The 10,390-nt window shown below is 50.9% G+C and overlaps 1 long non-coding RNA gene across 1 annotated transcript; it reads right to left on the reverse strand.

Moving 5' to 3' along the window:
- Positions 1–3,846: 3,846 nt before the first annotated feature.
- On the reverse strand, positions 3,847–10,390 carry LOC146396652 (uncharacterized). The gene is made up of 2 exons (XR_014825977.1): positions 4,037–10,390; positions 3,847–4,004 (listed from the first exon to the last, which is right to left on the reverse strand). It is a non-coding gene; the product is annotated as an uncharacterized LOC146396652 (long non-coding RNA).

The raw sequence follows: 10,390 nt of genomic DNA on the forward strand, positions 1-10,390 counted from the left end.
AGATGGGGCTAGGCTGTGGGGATGGGCTAAGGTCATAGACACAGGTGATGCTGAGGATCTAGGGGAGGAAGGATGGAGACATCTGAAGCTGGGGTCCTTTCTGACTCCTTGAAGATGTCCCTTGTCATGCACCCCTGCTGTGACTCCTGGATGTCCTCCAGGAGCTGCAAGATGCTCTTTGCAAAAAAAAAAAAAAAAAAAAAAAAAAAAAGGGAATGCAGAAAACCCAGCCTACCCCTGCAAACAAGACATGGAGACAAAAACCTGGTTGGAACTTCGGGGCTGAGGTTTCCATGGTGGCTCCACGCTGCCGCCCTTCCCATTGGCTGGGCGTCCTGCTCTGGCTTTAGCAACAGAGGCTCAGATATGTGTCTCCCTCCTGATTGGTCAGGCTGTGCTGCAGCACCATGGCAACAGGGGCAGAGGGACCAATCTCTGCAGAACAACTTGAGTCACCATGTACCTGGGGTGGGGCTGAGATCCAGTAGGCTTCTCACAGGGGATGCAAATTGGAACAGGTGGCCCCCACCTCAGCTTGCAGTCAGGTGGGGTACCCTCCTCCTTGGTTGCCCAGGGTTTTGGGGAGCTACTGGGCTTTTCTTCCTCATTTCATCTATCCTGTATCTTTCAACATCTTCCCAGCCTTTCTCTTGCCCCAGGGGTACAGTCTCTGCGGAAGGAAAACCAAATCTCTGGCAGTGCCAGTGGTTAACTCATTTGCCCAAATTCAAGCAAGTTACAAGCTAGAACACGAACTCCCATTATATTGACTGATTTAAAGGCTTTAGAGGGTTCTTGATGGGAAACCTAGTGGTCTTTTATTTTTTTTTTAATAGATATTTTTTTAGAGCACTTTAGGTTCATAGCAAAGGCACAGAACAGAATACAGAGATTTCCCACAGTCCTTTCAGTTTTAACAGCAATTCCCCTTTATTTCATCAAACAGCTAATGCTTTGCCCAACAGTCTCCTCCCTGATCCTCCTAACAACTCTGTGAGATTGGTAGTCAGGAAGGAATGACCCATTTTTTAGATGAGGACACCAGAGCCCAGAGAGGACAAGTGATTTGTTCCATGTCACACAGCATATTTATGCCAGAGCTAGGTTCCCTACCCAGGTCTCCTGAATCCTTGTCAAGACTCTACCTCAAACCACTGCCTGATCCATACCAGGGGGCCCCCAGGAGGGTTCAAGGGCTGCTCCGAGGGGTCCTCTTATCGATTTAGAGAACAGTGCTGAGTAGAATCGGGCATTCCAATGTCTCCAATGTGGACCAAGGGTTTCACATTATAACCCCAGTCCCTGCCAGGCACCTCCAAAATGTGACTCCCATCCCCAGGAAGGGTCTTTGTTTCACTGCAAACCTTGTTGTCCACCCCACTACGTGACGAGGTAAATTTAGCTACAATCAGTTTAATGTTACCCTGGGCCTGCAGTTGTGCTAAGGGCCTGCCTGATCCCTGACTCCTCATCACAGCCTTGGTTCTTTTGCACTGTCCACCATTTCCAGATGCAGAGACTGGCACTGGAGAAGGTCAGGCCACATGCCAAGGTCACATAGCAGTGTGTCCGCAACTGCAACAGGAGGCCACCTGACTTGAAAGCAGCCTGGGTTAAACAGTGTGATGGTGGGCTCTCTGTGCCCGCCCCCACCAATCCCCCACCTCAGGATGCAGATTGGTAGCAGGAAGAGGTGTTGGAGAGCATATCCTTTTACTCTTGGGTGTGCATTTTTCCCTCAGTAGTGTCTGGACCTATTTTTTGGTGCTGGAAAAAACCGGCTCAGAGGATCTGCTCTGTGTTAGGGACTTAGAAATCCTCAGCCCCTAAAGAGTGATCCCATGCCCCCAGCGCTGTCTCCCACTGCCTAGTTCATCAGCTTTTCGACCCTTCAGGGGGATGAGGCTGGGTGTCTGGTACTTGGCAATAGACTCGGAAGAGAGAAAACCCAGTGACCTCCTTGCTCTGAATTTGAGCCCACTGAACATGCACGTTTGGGAAGACTTCTTTCCTGCTCAGCTCAGGCTCCCTGAAGCTCCTGCCCCTAAAACAGAGCCCAGCCACCTGGCCTGCCCTCCTGCCCTCCCAAGGGCACTGATTTTTGGATAATGCCGAAGGCAGGAGCTTGTGCCAGCCACCCCACTTCGACATCACACCAGTTGATGAATGGGTGAAGGCACCCCTGCATCTCCTGTCTCTACCCCAGGTCCCACACCTGATTTGGGAGAAGCATCTTCTGAGGCCCTACTGTGTGCTGAGCTGGGTCCTCTACATGACTTGCCCCAGTTAATTCTCACAAGAGCCTCTTGGGGAGGGTATCAATCTGCCCGTTGCATGGATCAGAGAACTGAGGCTCAGAGATGCAGCTGCTGCCCAGGTCACAGAGCCTCACAATGCAAACTTGGGGTGGAGTCCAGGTCTGGCTGGCGCCAGGGCTCTTCCCACCCACTCTCTCCAGGAAACATCCCCGGAAGCCCCTAATCCCCCATGTATTTATCGCTGGGGCTCCGTCAGCAGTATCCTTGTCCCATGGCAGGCACATGCTGCCCTGGATCTTTCTGAGTTAAGCCAGGGACTAAAATGGGTGGGGGTAATGCTCATCGGACCGGCCTTTCTGGCTTGGGAAGCCCTTTCCCATCCATGCCCTCCGCATGACCCCATGGAAACCATCTCGGCCCCTCGGCTCTTCTAGCCACAGGTCTGCTGCAGTGAAGGCCACATTAAATATTAACAGGGCAGCTCCTGGCACCATTGCAATGTCAATTACTGGGCTGTTGGATGAGGGCCGTGGCTGCCTTTCCAAGGTGAGGCAGTGCCCGGAATTCAGCTGGCTCAAGTGGCGTCCCAGGGGGCTGGCTGGCGACTGGGAAGATGCTGCTAATGTAAGGCATGGCAGCAGTCCAGGAGCTTTCCTCCCATCCCCCCAGCCCCTGAGGAAACCTGGGAGCATCCTGATGCTGCATGATGGTTTCTGTCATTCAGCAAGCATCTATTGAGCATATGCTGTATGCCAAGCACAGTTCTAGGCACTGGGGATACAGCCATGAGCATGACAAGGTCCCCACATCATGGGTCTCCCTGTGAGAGGAGAGGGAGAAATAGTCTCAACACAGAAGGGCAGACCTGGCACCATGGGCCGGAGCAGGCGCTGGCCCCAGCCTACAGCTGAGGGATCCTTCCAGAGAAAGCCAGGCTTGTGCTGAATCTGAAGAAGGAGGCCGAGCTAGGTTTGGGAAGAGGAAGTGTGAGAGCTCAGACCCTGGCTCTCCACCTTCCTGGCCATTTATCGGCAAGTGGGTGAGTGATGGTACAGGACTTGATGCAGGGTGAGAGCACAGGGGGAACTGTCAGGAAAATAGCTCTGTATCTTCACAGAATTCCTCACCCTGCCAGTATTCCTTACCCTGATTCTGTAAGCAGAGAAACTGAGGCTTAGAGGGCTGACATCACATGCCAGGCTGGACACACGACCTCAGGCTTTGATGCTGGCTTTTTGACATTCTCTAGCCATAGTGATCCAAGAAGTGGTCTCGGCTCAGAGAGGCATAGAACCTCACCAGCGATTCCAGTGTGAATTCCCTGGTTGCATTTCTAAGACCCATCCCGGCCTTCTTTGAGGTAAGGCTGCCACTGTCCAGGCACTGCCCCAGGCCTTGGCTTTGAGGAGCCTGGGTATAGACTGTGTCCTCCTGCTAATCTGCTGTGTGACTCTGAGTGAATTTCCTTCCCTCACTGAGCCTCAGTTCCTCATAGTTGATACTAATACCAGCTGTCATTGCCCGAGTCTCTGATCCTCCCAACAGTGCTATGGCAGAGGAATTGTTATTTTTTACTTTAATTAATTAATTTATTTTGTTTTTTAGGGCCGTACCAGTGGCATATGGAAGTTCCTATGCTAGGGGTCAAATCAGAGCTATGGCTGCCGGCTTACACCATAGCCATAGCAACATGGGATCTAAGCCATGTCTGTGGCCTACAGCACAGCTCATGGCAGTGCCGGATCCCTGGCCTCACTCAGTGAGGCCAGGGATCACACCTGAATCCTCATGGATACTAGTCAGATTTGGTTCTGCTGAGCCAAAGGGAACTCCCTATTTTTAAATTTAATTTAAATAATTTATTTATTTGGGTGCAGCGTGCAGCAGCTTGATGTGGGATCTGAGTTCTCAGACCAGGGATTGAACCCAATCGCAGCAGCGAAAATGCCAAATCCTAATCACTAGACCACCAAGGAACACCTAGAGGAATTATGTTAAATTCCATATTAAAGATGAGGGGCAAAGGGACACACACAAGGCCACATAGCAAATGGGGGCTGGATCTGGAGCCAAGCCTGGCCAGCCCACTGCCTTGTGTTGTCTCTCAGAGTAAACAAGTCAACCTGAGTTGTCTCCAAGATCCTTACTATGAGTCTGTGATTCTGTGAGTTCCCTGCTGCCTGCATGCCTTCGGGGTCCAATGATTTTGCAGGGAGGGCCTTTCAGGTTGGGCTGGACCGCCAACTGTCCCAAATAAAGGAAGTAACTGCCTTGTCACAAGTGCCTGTCTCACAGCACCCACTCTCACCCTCATCCACAACCTTGTTCCTCCCGGCATCAGCCCCAGGGGTCCAGCGTGAGCAACAAACCCACTTTACACCAAGGACACTGGGACAGGCAATGACTTGCCCAGGGTTCCCCAGCTACTATGGAAGAGCTGGGATTTGAGGCCTGGGCTGGCAACTCCAGATCTTATCCTTCAAGTAACTGCAAGGTGGCCAAATTCAACCAGGAGCCTTGCTCCTATCAGCTGCCTCATAGCCCCTACAATCTTGCCTCCCTCTCCCAGCTCCCTTCCCTGTCTTATCTTCCACTAGGCTGTCAGTCAGCTGAAAGCATTCCCCTCCTGAAAGACCTTGGCCACTCACAAACAGGGTGGAATTTCCAAAACAGCGACAAGGTGTGAGCAGATCTGATGCAGCATTCAAGAAGAGGGGCAGCCTTTGGCCCCAGATGATGAATGAAATGCAGGCCCTGTCCTCCAGCATTTATGTTTTACAAGGGAAATGCCAACTCCTTAGGAAGTGGGCAGCAGGTGATATAAGTGACAAAGAGTGTGAACTTTATACTCATAAAGGCCTGGGTTCCCTTCCTCACTCTGCCCCTATTAGCTCCATGACCTTGGGTGCTTCCCAGCACATCTGTTTAAATAGGTGCAAGACAGCAAAAAAACCAATCAATCAATGGAAAAATGGGCAAAAGACCTGAATAGACATTTCTCCAAGGAAGATATACAGATGGCCAACAAACACATGAAAAAATGCTCAACATCGCTGATTATAAGAGAAATGCAAATCAAAACTACCATGAGATACCACCTCACACCAGTCAGAATGGCCATCATTAATAAATCCACAAATAACAAGTGCTGGAGGGGCTGTGGAGAAAAGGGAACCCTCCTGCACTGCTGGTGGGAATGTAAACTGGTACAGCCACTATGGAGAACAGTTTGGAGATACCTTAGAAATCTATACATAGAACTTTCATATGACCCCGCAATCCCACTCTTGGGCATCTATCCGGACAAAGCTCTACTTAAAAGAGACACGTGCACCCGCATGTTCATTGCAGCCCTATTCACAATAGCCAGGACATGGAAACAATCCAAATGTCCATCGAGAGATGATTGGATTCGGAAGATGTGGTATATATACACAATGGAATACTACTCAGCCATAAAAAGGATGACATAATGCCATTTGCAGCAACATGGATGGAACTGGAGAATCTCATCCTGAGTGAAATGAGCCAGAAAGACAAAGACAAATACCATATGATATCACTTATAACTGGAATCTAATATCCAGCACAAATGAACATCTCCTCAGAAAAGAAAATCATGGACTTGGAGAAGAGACTTGTGGTTGCCTGATGGGAGGGGGAGGGAGTGGGAGGGATCGGGAGCTTGGGCTTATCAGACACAACCTAGAATAGATTTATAAGGAGATCCTGCTGAATAGCATTGAGAACTATGTCTAGATACTCATGTCGCAACAGAAGAAAGGGTGGGGGAAAAAACTGTAACTGCAATGTATACATCTAAGGATGACCTGACCCCCTTGCTGTACAGTGGGGAAAAAAAAAAAAAGTGAAAAAAAAATAAAAATAAATAGGTGCAAGATGAATCCCCACCTCACGGCTATCAAGAGGATTAAACGAGATCACGGATTAGATTCGGTTGCACAGCACAGGGCTTGATGCTGAGTAGCTGGCCAGGAAATACTACCCTGGCTGCTGCTGGAGTCACAGTGAGAGTGGCAGATAATGGAGTAACAGTGGGAGTAGGCAGAAGGGGAGAGGGTATTCAAGACAGAGTAAGAGGTGGGAGAACAGGAAAGGTGGTCGAAATCTGTGGGCAGGGTCTGGGAACCTGGTGGCCCTAGGATGCCCAGGGAGTGGGTAGAGAGCTTGGAAAGGTAGGTCAGGACAGGTCATGAAGGGCCAAGCGGAGGAGCTTGTATCTTTCAAGGGGGAAAGGTCCTTCCCATGACCCCAGCAGCAGCTCAATGCTGTGTCTGCAGAGACCAGCCCCTGGAGTCAGCCTTCACCTCGGGCTTTGGTGACACCAGATCCCTTTGTCTCCTGCATTGGGGCCAGGCTGCCACTGTTGTCTGGAAGAAGACAGAAGGCTGGAGCAACCTGCTTGCCTCCTACAAACATACTGGGGAGGAAAAGCTGTTTTTTTTAGCATAGTTGCTGGGCAGGGAACCTTGGTGGAAACTCAGTGACCCTTTCCCCGACTTCCAAGGTTATGGTTTAAGCAGCAACTGATGACAGTTACATGCACAGCTCAACAACCAAAAGAATGTCTTCAGGAGCTCCAAAGATCAGGGGCAGGCATGGGAAGATGGTGATGGTGGAGTGGGTCTGGACCCCAGTTCCCACCCCCTGCTCTCTCTGCTGCAGTCGGGCAAGACACTTAACCTCCCTGGACCTCAGCTTCTGTAAAAACAGAACAATAATACTGATCTTGCCTTGACCAAGTGGGAGCGCACTGGCTACCTGTTGCCTGTAGCCTGCTGTGGAGTGGGTCCTCCTTCCCTCTTCCAATCCATGTATGGATGTGGTCCAGACACCGGGCCTCTGCCCTGTCATCTGCTGAACTTCCAGTGGGACACCCTAGACCTGCAGAGCTGGAAAAAAGGCAAGACTCTGCCATGTACCAGTGCAGCCTCCTGTTTCCCAGTCAGGAAATCCAAGACCTAAAGAGGGGAAATCATCGTTGCACTCTAAGACCCCGACCTCCCTGGAACACCACAGCCCCTCCCACCTGGGCCCACCTAGTGAGAACCACACAGAAACTTGAGGCATCATCCAGATGGTTCCAGCCAAAGGAATGAGAAAATTTTGGCTAAGAAACCCAAGCTCCTTGACCATCTGCAGAACTGAAGCAAGAGCCTTTTTCACCCTCATTTTAACAGTGATTCCATAGGTGACAGCTTCGGTTCGCCTTCTCCCCCCAGAACTGAGCTCCTCTGAACAAGCTTGGGGTGGGGGGTGGTTAGGGGGAGGAGATCGGGCACTGAGCATGGGGCTCTGAGCCCTGCCAGCTCACAGATTGTGGCTGCCAGGACATTTTCAAAATTTTAATGCCAAAAGCTGCCGTGGAAGCCGATCTGCTCCCAAAGTGGGCTTTCAAAGAGTGGCAGGAGGCCCTGGATAAGTCTGAAACCTGTGTGCTCAGGCTGATCTCAGGCAAAGGGGATGGGAGCTGGTGCCGCCAAGGACACAGGGGCCAGAGCAACCTGAGTGGGCATGAGTGGGGAGACTGTGGGTGGCCGCCTTGAACACTGAGCAAGCACCAGACCGTTCTAGGTCTCCTTATCTTCATCCATATGATGGCGATAGCAGCCTCCTTCCCAGAGTTGTGAGGATCTGGGGAGATGATAGATGGAGGTAAAGTGTTTACCCCCAAACCAGGCAGAGAGCCAGAGATTAACAGCAAGAGCTGCTGCTGCTGCTCCCAGAGGTGGTGGTATTGTCATTGGCTAGGGATCAGCCAGGTTATCAGGGCAGTGGGAGGCTTGCGTTTAGAAAATTAAAAAAAATGAAAATCCTTTCTGGGTGACATGAATCTGTGGGTAGGCGGCCTCTCCCGCTCCAGCTGGTAACCATGCCGACAGTGTGAATGAACACCGTCTCTCCAGAACAATACCAGGGCTTCTGTCACATGTCCTTTGGTGTCCAGATTTTGCAGGGAGCACAGAGTGTCCCCATACACCTGAGGAAAAAAGCAGGACGTGCCTTTTCTGGGTCACCTATTCTGGTGGAGTGTTCCAGTGATGCTTTGGAAATCCAGTCCCATGTGAGGACCAATCGTCACCACTGGCCCAAGGTGGGGTGCAGCAAGGACGCTTATCCAGCTGTGAGGTGGGGACAGACATGGTATGAATGTGCTTTTGTGGATCCCTGACCCTAAGAAACAGGGTGGTCAGCCCCATTTATAAGTGGCTTCCCAAGGGTACTCAGCTGGTAGTGGGTAGAACTTGGATTTGAACCCAAGTCCAGATCCTTCTCTTCAAGCCACCACACATGTGTTCTTGGGTAGCTGGGGGTGGGGTGGGCAGAGAGTGCTGCTCTGTTCCCCGAGTGAGACCATGTACCAGGTAAAGGTGCTGCAACCCTGCTCAAGCTCCAGGCAATGTGTGTTTGACATAATCATCAGCTCTTTCCCTGGTTCAAAGGTCCTTTTGGAAACTGTTCAAAAGCTGCATTGCTTGGTGGGACTTAGAGCCCTGGGACAAGGTGACCTGTCCCAGGCGGTCGTCCTAGTCTTTATTTGTGAGGCTTTGGGGAGTTTGCAGCTATCTCTCAATGGTGAAGGATATGGCTGCTGGTGTGTAGGCTACAAGTGGGAAGATTATGTGTGGTTTTTTACAATCTGAATGACCCCAAAAGGAGAGTCACACTTTGATCCCTTCTTAGTTCACACCTCAAGACAGTGTGGGGCCACCAAGCCCAGGAATCTGACAGATTTGAGCTTGAATCCTGGCTCTGCTGATTACTAGTTGAGTGATCTTGATACAAGTCACGGTGCATCTTCAAGGCCAGTCTCATCTGTAAGATGGGAGTGGAAGCCCTACCTAATTTACAGAGGTATCTGGGGGGAAGAAATATGCCAGTCTCTGTAAGGTACCTGGCCCGGTGCTGGCAATGTGGTTGGGTTCCCTTCAAGAGCAGGTGTGGATGAGGTTGCCCAGGATAGGGCAGAGGGGTGGGGCAGAGTTCTGAGGAACCCCCATGTTTCAGGGTAGGCTGAGAAGACCAACTCACACAGGAGACAAAAGAGGAGCAGCCAGGGCAGCAGAGAGAAGTCAGGCTAGTGCAGGGTCATGGGAGCTAAGAGCCTGTCAAGGAAGGGAGAGCAGTTGTGCCCAGTGCAGCCAAGAGGGCCGGGAAGGTGAGGACTGTGCAGTGACATTGGATTGGTGGCCACAGTGAGGGTTCCGTAGGTTGGAGGAGTGGGGTACAGCCAGAGTACATTGGGCTGAGGGGTGGGTGGGAGGTGAGGAAGTAGGGACAGTGTAGTTGGTGAAAAGGAAAGAAAAGCTTTATGGGAGAACCGAAGTGTCTCCCATTTGACATTCATGAATGTCCAAATCAGTTATTTAGAATGCTCTAGTCTACCTGATTTTTACTGCTCTGAAATCAATCTCTGTCCAACATGATCAGAAGCTAGAAGGGCTCTAACTCCTCTCAGGGCTGGAAGAAACTGTGGAGGTGCCCCCAGTGCTGGCCGGCTGCCCACATCTCACAGAACCCATCCTCATGGAGCCCACAGTGGATAATGTTACTATCTCTCACACCCCTTAAAGATATTCACTAAGGGAAAAATCAGCCTGGTTTGCTAACCTCAATTCCATCCATGTGTAGTTAACAAAGGTAACTCTTCAAAGCCTGAGGTGGGGACTTCTTCCCAGACACACAAATGCTGTGTCATGGGTCCTGAGTCCTCACTGTAGCAGCAGAGAGATAGTGGCCCCGGAGGCAGGAGACCTGGTATGGGAGACCCAGCTCTGCTCACTGGCCATGCAAACTGCAGCCAGCCTCTCCTCCTCCCCAGACCTCAGCTTCCCCTTACTTGGGATAAGGGGTTGGACAGTGGTGAGTCTAAGGGTCCTGCCAGCTCTGACATTCCAGGATTTCTTCTCTTCTACAGTGCCTTAAACAGTCTTTCAAGTCCAATTTTCCCAGATTGTAAAACAGAGGTTCAGAAAAGGCCCACTCTCCAGTTCCTCTCTCCTTTGTTTTTTTGTTTTGTTTTGTTTTTCATCTTTTTGCCATTTCTTGGACCGCTTCCGAGGCATATGGAGGTTCCCAGGCTAGGGGTCTAATCGGAGCTGTAGCTGCCA

The sequence above is a fragment of the Sus scrofa genome, chromosome 14 (genome assembly GCF_054392235.1).
Source record: "Sus scrofa isolate SSC_HxYL_T2T_F1_AM1 chromosome 14, Sscrofa_HxYL_maternal_Yorkshire_Landrace_v2.0, whole genome shotgun sequence".
NCBI lineage: Eukaryota > Metazoa > Chordata > Mammalia > Artiodactyla > Suidae > Sus > Sus scrofa.